This window comes from Copadichromis virginalis, linkage group LG4 (assembly GCF_057382275.1).
Source record: "Copadichromis virginalis isolate Kocher_CV1m ecotype Utaka linkage group LG4, C_Virginalis_male_GT1.1, whole genome shotgun sequence".
In the NCBI taxonomy this organism is placed as follows: Eukaryota; Metazoa; Chordata; class Actinopteri; order Cichliformes; family Cichlidae; genus Copadichromis; species Copadichromis virginalis.
The window spans coordinates 7,947,512-7,958,583 of NC_140621.1; the positions used below are offsets into that span (position 1 = coordinate 7,947,512).

Consider the following 11,072-nt stretch of genomic DNA (forward strand, 5'->3'; position numbering starts at 1 on the left):
ACAAAATGACTATTTTCACATTTCAAGTATATCCCTTCATTTGTGGTATCTGTACTTGTGCAGCTATACTTGTGCCATTTATCTCCATTAAACATAAATATGTCCAATCCAAAAGCATTTGCTGCAGCCTGAAATTCTGTGTCAGTAGCAGGATTCCCAACATACTTCATTTGTGACTTTGAAATATACTCAGATATTGAAACATAATCTTTTACCACGAACTTCATGTGCTCTTCACCATTGTTTTCCATATACTTCAAAACAGCAAGCCTTATTTTTCTATGACTTTTCTCAGAACCACTGATTACTTCAGATAAAGCCCTAAAGAAACTATTGCTGTCCTCTATAACCTTATTTGTTTTACAAACAACACCTAAATGACCATAAACAGTGTGAACTTTGTTATCCTGCTTCTGAAAGTCAACATTAAATTTATAGCATAAACTTTGTGCAACTCCATTGGAAATGGGACTGAAGCTAAACTGACTTGCGTCATTCAAAACCTCACCATCAGCATGTGTATCTAACACTACTTCATCTGCACAAAATGTGTGATCCTGTGTTTTGTCAAAAAAAAAACTATCCTTACTCTTTAACCTAGTGCTGTATCCTTTGATAACAGATGCACTGATTTTGCAGTAGCCATAACAGGTCTGCAGTTGAGGCTTATGAACACAGACCACCGTCTCATAATGATTCCCATGACGATTTTCTAAATAGATTCCCTTTTCTGACAAAAGCTTGCCATTACAGCCATATTTTAGCCAACGCTCATCATGAAATGTAAATACATCAACTCCTAAACAATTAGTAGTTGCTTGGATTTCAACTTCTGTAGCCCAGCTGTTAACATTTCTCATTTTAGATTTCTGAATGTAGTCTGCAACTGTTGAATACTCTGATCTTAAAATATTTCTATATATTGCAGCATTCCTCTCCAACTCTTTCACAATGGCAAGTCTTATCTTGCGATGGTGCTTTTGTGTGCCAGTCACAACCTGAGAAATAGCTCTGAAGAAACAGTTCCCATCAGCCACTATACTTTCATTTTTGCATGGAACACCTAACAAACCAACACATGTAGACGCTGGTACACTAATTTTTTCAAACTCCACATTTAACTGTGTGCACAAAGCCTGACAAACCCACTCAGAAATGGGACTAAACACCAGCTTGTTGTTTGTCACTTCACTAACAAATTCAACATCTGAATTCACCTGAGACACATCATACTGTTTTAACTTCTTAGCTTCACTGTGACCCACTGAAATCTTGCGCTTTCTTGTTGCATCATTACATAATAACCCCAAATTATACTCAGAACAACTCAAGGTCTTTCCAGACATTTTGCAACTCTCTGCCTCTATTAAAGACTCCACGATGATAACATCACTGATGTTTGGTTCATTCTGGATTGAATCACAACTTGATTCTGGTGTAAAGGTTTTGCACGTTTTTTCACAACTGTCTTTGGGTGTGGCACTATCAGACACCATAAGGTACCTAACACAAACACCAGCTACTTCAAAAGGCTTTTGCTTCTGACTCAGGCCCGTTGCCAGCTGGCAGATGTGTCTGACCACATCTTCAAGTGACCTGAAGCACAAAACAACACTTCTTCCCTGCTCACTGACCAAACCCACAGCACTGCGTGCATGAGAATCAACTAGTGCATATTGTCCATTCTCAGAAATGACTGCACATGTACTGCCACACAATGTCAGAAGACATGTATTATACATGGCACAGATCTTTTGCAGCCCAGTCTGCAGGGTAGTGTAGACACCATTCTCAATGAGTTCCCCTTCAAGCACATCAACATCCCCACTGACAAAATCTCCATACTCAAACTCAAAGTTTTGCCCATCAATACAATACTTTTTAGGCAAATCAGGGACACACAACACACTGGATGAGTTGCTTATCATGTTGCCGTCTCTCAAATTGGTGTACAAAAGGTCACCTAAAACTACAACTCTGTCAAGAACTTTTGTCTCCCATGAAAAGACGCTATCAACTTTATGTTTTGCCAGGCTAACCAGACCTATAGCCATACACTGAACTCCTCCATATTTAAATCGATCATCAGCCTGGTGAAATGATCCTCTCACACTCTTTATAATGCAACAGCTATCCTCTGCTCCAACTCCCGTGACAGCATTAACAGTTTCAAGGTTGACAGAAGTGTTATCAACTTTAGCTGTAAGATTCGTGTCAACATCCCTGTCCACAAACACTGCACTGCTCTCCACGTCAACATCAACTTGACCTGCCTGCACAGAAATGCTGCTAACAGCATACCATTGTGCATCTAAAGACGTCTGTAAATTTCTGATGTGAAGCATCAGGTCGTCAAGGCATGTGTTAAAAACAGCCACAGCTGTGCCAATCTCAGATGCCAGCCCAGCTGCATTACGTGTGCCACAATCAACAACAACAAAATAATTCTTGTGATGAATGATGACACTAACTGCAGTGTGAAGATCCAACAGACACATGCCATCCCTCAACAGATGTTCCTGCAGCTTTTCATACAACACAGCTTCCCCTTCCGACAGCCCAAAATCTATGTAAACTGGCGGGCCAATATCAACTTTCCATCTTTGGCCAAACACAGTGTGCTGCCCAATCAGCCTGCAAACGCTATGCTTGCTGCCAATGTCCTGTCTTGCCTTAGCTATATACCTACCTAACTGGCACCCCTCTACACATATATCATCAACATCCTCTGGTTTCCATGTACACACTGGAGCTATCATATGCTTGATTGCAGCCACAACACTGCAGGCAATTAAGGCATTCACATCTGAAGTGGATGGTGCACATTGAACAGCAGTCCCAGCAACAATGGATGCTTGCAACTTCTCTGCACAAATGCAAACATTTGGGTTAGCATTGGACTTACCAGAGGTGATTCTTGGTGTGCGCCGCATGCGAAAACCCTTTTTTCTTGGCATCTACAATAAAAAGAGAAAAAAAATATATTAAACAAACATCCACACTCCAGCTCACATGTTAGTTTGCTCCAAGCATTTACACAAAGGTCAGTGTTTTGTAGTAGCTAATATGTCATTCTTCATAACAGAATTGTTGATATAGGTTACAAGCAAGTCTGGCGCTGAACAGAAATTGTCGCGCTATGCGCCTGTGTTTATTGTGCATAAATACTGAATTGTCCTGACACAATATTGCGTTTCGTTTCTTTTATTACCATGGTACATTAACAAAAACATATACTTTTATTCACAGGATAAAACTTTTTTTTTGTATCACTAATTGCGCAGTACGATTACAGCATACAATATTATTGTCACTGCTACATTTCTGTAATGAACCAGAAAATATTTCCACTACTAATTAATTACCGTTGAGCTTAAAGGTCCTATTAATAAATGGTTAACGAATGTGTATTTATGAAGACGATTTGTGAGACTGGTAAACTTATGATAGGTACGATGGTCTTTCATTCTACACGGTGCATTTCAAGGTCCTGTACCCATCTGTCGGTAAACTAGACCTGGGCTTGTTAAAGTGACCTGAAGTTACTAAAAACTTCATGAGTGTATGCACTCACTCCAAGAACCGTATGATTATCAATTTGAGCGTGGTGAAAGTTGGGCTCTCGCTAACTCTTTTGTCCACTCTGTGTGCTCGTAAGGGTCTAACCCTTTCACTCTTTTGATTTTTTTCCTCGTATCTTTTCTTTGACTTTTCATCAAGTTTGTCTTTGTACGGAGCGGTATTGTTCTCCTTCGTTTTTGTACATACCTCTTTTGGGGGGCAAAGTAAAAGCAAGAAGGTATTAGAACCGGAGAATGAACGTTTTGCGGTGCTGCAAATGCTTGCATTTGATGCATTGCTTTAATTGTTTTGCCACTAGTGCCCGGCATGCAATGCATGAAAGTCATGTGGTCTGTCAATCTCTATTATGACTACGAACACTAAAGTAAGGGGGTGGAACATGACCTTCCAGTCATGTTCAAATCAAACCTGACCATTTTAAAACTTAAGACACTCATAAATATTGTCATTTACATTTGATTGCCTAAAGGCTTTATGAGATTCTCCACACTATTAACTTATACAAGTGATGTGGGGGGGGGGGGGGGGGGGGGGTGAGTGCATTGAGATTAGAATCTCACCCCCCCTACCATTGACTGAACAAACGACTGAATAGCCCACTGAACGACTACTTAACAACCCACTGAACAATACTGGAGAACATTTTTTAAACCTTCTCTTTCCACTTTTTGCTCTTAACAGGAAGCATCAAAAAACGTCAAAAAACCCTTGTTAAAACCTCAAGCATGTAAGGCTATAGTCAGCATTTTTAATAACTTACCTTGGTTCACACCAAATCCAGCTGTTCTGCTGAAAGTTCACAGCAAGCCTTCTGAAGTATCTGTACGTGATGTCCCTTAGGAAGTTTGATCTCCTAATACAAAAAAGATATTGTACAATTAAACATTATTGACATAAGATCAGAAAAAGGTCATTTTCAGACTGAAACAGAAATAAAGAAACCTTAACCCTAGCAATTAAAATTGTGACAAAGACAAAACCCCACCCATAAATGGCATGGTTTTTTTAATGACCAGTTATGCTCAGGTTAAAATCTATACCTGTGCACCTACCAAAAATAATTAAACATCAGATTCACAAGGCTAAAATAAATGTGAGACAATAACAAAATTTTCTCAATACCTGCATAATTAGCATGATGCAAATTTAACAACTCACAATGAACGCACAACAAATCACAGCTATGTGAAAAATTACAATTATCCTCTTACGCTCTATAGCCACCAGTACTGTGGCTCAAGAGTTATGCAAAAACCTCCATGCAAATATCACGTAGTATCCACAGAAGCCTTATAATTTTAGCTAAATGGTCATATAAACCATTTCTAAAACTACCAAAGACAGCAGAAACAAGCATGATTGAAATAGCAATTACTAAACTGCTTAAAATCTGCTAAACACACATAAACCAGCCAAAAATGTTCCACACTTCATGTATTTCATTATATTCATGTTGTGCTTTACTTGTAATAAGAAATCAGTGGCTAATTACCCAGCCTAGCTTTCACAGATTTCAGTCTTTCAAAAAAGACCACAAAATGGCTTAATGGCCCAAATTCACTAAAACAGAAAACCAAACCAAAGACTTTTCACCGGTAACCCTCCCACAAACAATAAAAAAATAACTTAAATACAAAGTAAATTCTGTTACTGAAATTTAAAATGTGGTTTTACACCAAAAATAAAATTCAATTTACAACAAATAAAACTTACCAAGAATTGCACAAGGGCAGGGTTTTTCAAAAATAATCTCTTGTGATGTTTGTTATAGTGGTCTAAAATAATGTCCTCGAATCCTCAGAATGTTAAAATCCAAAGCTCTCCTCTTCTCGTTTGCTAAAAGCAAAGTGGCTTACAAACCAGTGGCACAGGTATTTATTGAAATCATGAGGGACATTCAAAAAACTTCAAATGATCCAATCACAGAAGCCAACAGGGGAGGGACTGTCACAAAGTAACCAGTGAAGTTACAATGCAATAAACAGTACTCAACACCTTTTTTCCCTTGAGTAGTTAAAACCTTTATTCAGCACTACACTAATTTCCATAGCTGTTGTCCACACCCTTGGCCTTGCCAAAAGACACAATCCAATCTTTTGTCTCAGACTCAGTCTCACCTTCGTTTCACAGCCTTACAACTTATTCATTTCAACAGTGTGACCTCAAGTTTGCCCCCCCCCCCCCGCTTCCCCTTCACACATGAAAACAAAAGACAGCCATTGATAGTCTCTACCACTAACTGTCTCACCACACCTATTTCTGAATTAAAAATTACCCAAAGTGACCTAAAACATGCCACTTTGGGTCAAATGTGAAAAAATATATTAATCTAAGAAAACTTAGCATTATTATAAAACATCTGTCACAAGTCTTCGTCTGTCTGAGTGGTGGCCTCTGTCACATCTGAACAAAACAAAAACAAATAATATTTTTGACAGTTAGTATTTATAAACAACTTTAACAAATATACATGGGTAAAACAGACATTTGCATATATCTAATCCTTATAAAATCACAAATGAAGAAAACAAAACATGATACTAATCATGGATTTAATATTTTCTCCAAATGATTTATCATAAACTAAAATAAATAATTCGCATTCATGTTTATTTGTATGTAGACAGTCGTTCAATAGTAATTCATAGAGTATTTTTTCTAAGTCCCATTTCTTAAAATAAGACACTGAAGCCAACATTCACTGTTTATACCATCCAAACAATACATTAAGACTTACCATCACGTGCGAATGTAATCGAAGCTTGCAATGCATCCAGCTCCTGGGCAGTGTTATTCAGCATTTCTTTTTCAGCATCCAGCTGTTCTTTTAAAACAGAAATCTTTCTTTCGGCTGCACGCCTGAGCCGCACCTGCCGAACCAAGAGGTCCATTGCCTTGGCATGAAGTTGCAAGCACCTTGTATATAGATCCTCTCTGCTGACCCCTGGGTCCAAGCAGGCATACTGAAATTACAAAATATTTTGGATCATAACAAAATTAGAAAACAGTTATTCGCTTCAATCTATGCTGCCGCTACAATGTAATGTTTGTAGTGCCAGATCACAACAACAGCTGTATAAAAGTCTCAGCTTAACCTTGTGCCATCCTTTAAAAAACTTACGTTGATCACCCTGGGGACCCAAAAAGGCCCCAGTATGGCACAAGGGTTAACAGTGACTTATATGAAAGAGCAAACAAACAAACAAACAAACACAAGAAACACTAAACACAGCATCCTGCCCAGCTCTGTAACAGGTAATGTAGCGTAAAAACAAATTTTTCTACACTATAAATAAAATTTAAGAAATATTTGTTACTTACAGTTGATAGTTGAAATTCTTGACGCAATGATTCAACTTCAGGATCATTAATCCCAGCAAACTTCGTTGGGGAAGCATATGCCATTCTCTATTTATGATAAAGTATGAGGTTAATTAGTTACATTTTACACAACATTCAAACAATATACAAACATGAGAGCATCAAAGAGACTTTACTTACACATAAACATGTAGTTAGTTCACAATAATGATCAGTAATGCAATTACATTCATTCAAAAAACACAAAACATATATATAAATGGTAAATGGCCTGTATTTGTATAGCGCTTTACTAATCCCTAAGGACCCCAAAGCGCTTTACACATCCAGAATGAAGGTGTAAATTAGTCAATGTATGACATTAAGATAATGCTCACCAACTCTTGCTGTCTGCTGCTCAAATTTGCTTAAAGAAAAGGATTGAACGCACAACAAATCACAGCTATGTGAAAAATTACAATTATCCTCTTACGCTCTATAGCCACCAGTACTGTGGCTCAAGAGGTATTTATTGAAATCATGAGGGACATTCAAAAAACTTCAAATGATCCAATCACAGAAGCCAACAGGGGAGGGACTGTCACAAAGTAACCAGTGAAGTTACAATGCAATAAACAGTACTCAACACCTTTTTTCCCTTGACTAGTTAAAACCTTTATTCAGCAGTACACTAATTTTCATAGCTGTTGTCCACACCCTTGGCTTTGCCAAAAGACACAATTCAATCTTTTGTCTCAGACTCAGTCTCACCTTTGTTTCACAGCCTTACAACTTATTCATTTCAACAGTGTGACCTCAAGTTTGCCCCCCGCTTCCCCTTCACACATGAAAACAAAAGACAGTCATTGATAGTCTCTACCACTAACTGTCTCACCACACCTATTTCTGAATTAAAAATTACCCAAAGTGACCTAAAACATGCCACTTTGGGTCAAATGTGAAAAAATATATTAATCTAAGAAAACTTAGCATTATTATAAAACATCTGTCACAAGTCTTCGTCTGTCTGAGTGGTGGCCTCTGTCACATCTGAACAAAACAAAAACAAAGGGGGAAAGGTGAGGGGTTATACTTTTCTACATCACTGGTTGTTTGTTGTTGGCTTTAAACAAAATAACCAATAATTATTACAACAATTAAGCAGCATTACTCAATTTCTTCCTATTATATAAAAATGAAGCCAATATCTGGATGAGCTCTAATTACATGAATTAGCCGTGATATATGCCAATATGTCAATATGTATGAGAAATACAATATGTCAACATAATTTAAAAAACACAATCAATGAAGATTATTCCAGAGTCTCGGGCATGCCAGGGCATGTCAGGGTAAACTTCATTCAACTACAGAGGATACTTGCAGTCAAACTAAAAGAAGCTGTCAAAATGGACAGCAAAGTTGCTTTCATGTTTTAATTAAAAACAGTCTGGAAACACAACAAACAGTAGTCAAGACCTTTTTTCCCCTTTAGTAGTTAAAAGCTTTAATCGGCAGGGCACTAATTTCCACATCTGTAGTCCACATCTTGACCTTCTCAATAGACAGTTTTAACAGCTTCTCCCCCCCCCCCCGTCCTCACACATAAAAACAAAGAAGTACACATCAGTGCATGGCTAAGAGCTGCCAGAAAAATTACCCGTGGATTTTACTATGGGATCTCTGTGTTTGTCTGTGAGTTAATCAGACTGAATCTGCTAAACTAAAATACAGCAATGACAGATTGTGGGAGAAAACAAGACTAAACCAAAAATTTATGCACACACAAACACACACAAAGGGAAGCTGTTGTCCACCAAACAATGCTTGTGTGACCTTTCTGTAATGTCTTATCAGGTTCTATAAACAAATTAATAGTAGCAGTTTTTCAATACGGGGAACATGGCCACTTTCCCGGGGCATCATCACAAGCATCGGCAAAAAAAAATTTTTTTAAAAATCACTTGTAGTCATGCTGCTCCGACGTCATGCCAGCGCATATTAGGAATGGCATAGGCACTGATCGGTGTTCTATCACCCATTTGCTGGGAGTAAGGGCGCCCTCCGTTTGTGAGGTGTGCCTGCTGCTTGTGGCACAGGGAGGAGAGGGCAGGGCAGAAAGGGATTCTCTGGCTGGCTGAAGCAATATAATAACCAACCCGCAAAATAAAACAATATAAAAACAAACCAACAAACACAAAAACACCAGACATTATGATACAGACTTATAATTTGCACCGATGGTTTTTCAGAATTCTATATGCGAAAAGTAAGCGCGAGAGCCCTCGGTGCGCCTGTTCGCTGCTGAAGTCACAGTAAACTTTGTCATCTCCGCTACAGTCCAGTATATCCAGAGACTGCAGCGTGTTGTGCGCTCTGCTGAGAAGGTGATTGGCTGCAGACTCCCATCTTTGCAGGACCTGTACACCTCCAGGACACTGCGGTGTGCAGCTCGGATCTCAGCTGACCCTTCTCACCCCGGATACAGTCTGTTTGACCTGCTCCCCTCAGGCAGGAGGCTCCGGTCCATTCGCACCAGAACCTCTCGCCATAAGAACAGTTTCTTCCCCTCTGCTGTTGGACGCATGAACAATAAACGTACGACTGTTCCCACCACTAACTCATGACCCTACGCTGTGTTCACTGCATCATTCCATGTTTGGCACTGATCACCACCTGCACTCATGTATATATCTTTCTACGTAGCACTTTTAATTCTTATTCTCATATATATATCTCATGTATATCTCATGCATATATCTTTCTACGTAGCACTTTTAATTCTTATTCTTACTTTTATTTTTTCATGTCTACTTAATCGCAATTTATGACAGTATGTTTGCACTGAAGCACCGCAGCAATTTCCTAATGTTGTAAACCTGCTCAACATTTGGCAATAAAACCCTTTCTGATTCTGATTCTGATTCTGATTCTATATAGAGAGCTCACCCCTGATTCAAGCAGGCATACTGAAATTACAAAATATTTGGAATAATAACAAAGTCAAAAAGACAATTTATTCAGTTCAATTGATACTGCTACTATAATTTAAGTTTTTGGATGCCAGAGCACAACAACAGCTGGATACAAGTCCGCATTTTCAATTCAACATGTAATTTCAGGTACACCATTCCCTATTTAAGGTCTCCACCAAGGGATTTCATCATATTGACATGATCTTTGGCGTCTGGAATACAAAAACTTTGCGGTGTTATATTGCAAAGCTTTTTACTTTTAAAAAATAGGGTGATGATGGCAGCACGTGGGCTATCAATCAATAAACAAAAAGCAGTAATCTGCTGTCACTCATAAACACACTGTCCAATTTCTCCCAAAGGTCACAGGCGTGATGAAACTCAACCTCGGAAATGTTTGTTATGCAGTTTGTCAGTTATGGTTTGAGCGCCACCTAGTGTGACAACTATAAATATGATTGAATGAGATGAAATGTTAGCTGGTGGTTAAATGCATGAATTCCATCAATGTGACATCAGATGCTGATGTCTGGTTTTAGGTGTTGGGCGTGGCTCGACGCGCCGGGGGTGCGAGGGCCCTCATAACGCTGCTTGCAGCTTTAATTAGGGCCCGAGCACCGAGAGTGCGAAGGCCCTATTGTATCTGCTCCGTTTCTTATTATTATTATTATTATTATTAGGGCCCGAGCACCGAGAGTGCGAAGGCCCTATTGTATCTGCTCCGTTTCTTATTATTATTATTATTATTATTAGGGCCCGAGCACCGAGAGTGCGAAGGCCCTATTGTATCTGCTCCGTTTCTTATTATTAGGGCCCGAGCACCGAGAGTGCGAAGGCCCTATTGTATCTGCTCCGTTTCTTATTATTATTATTATTATTATTATTATTATTATTATTATTCAGGCGAAACAAGGGCCTTTTTGAGGGCCTAAACATGCTCAAAAACTCATGAAATTTTGCACACATGCCAGGTCTGGTGAAAAATTTTGTATTTTAATGGTTTTACATATGAGCACTGGGAAATGGCTCTAGAGCGCCACCTATGCCTTGTTAAATGCAGCCCTACGACCACATCGTTTGAGCTACATGTATGAAATTTGGCACACATGTGTATCATGCCAAGACGAACAAAAAAGTCTGTGGGCCCATTGACGCAAACCCAACAGGAAGTCCGCCATTTGGAAGAGAAGGTGACATTTTGGCTCTAATTTTGCC

The 11,072-nt window shown here is 38.9% G+C and overlaps 1 long non-coding RNA gene across 1 annotated transcript; it reads right to left on the reverse strand.

The window, feature by feature from the left end:
• Nucleotides 1-5,963: 5,963 nt before the first annotated feature.
• Nucleotides 5,964-7,164, reverse strand: LOC146710758 (uncharacterized). Its single transcript, XR_014920269.1, has 3 exons — nt 6,904-7,164; nt 6,320-6,545; nt 5,964-5,985 (listed from the first exon to the last, which is right to left on the reverse strand). It is a non-coding gene; the product is annotated as an uncharacterized LOC146710758 (long non-coding RNA).
• Between the last annotated feature and the right edge of the window lie 3,908 nt (nt 7,165-11,072).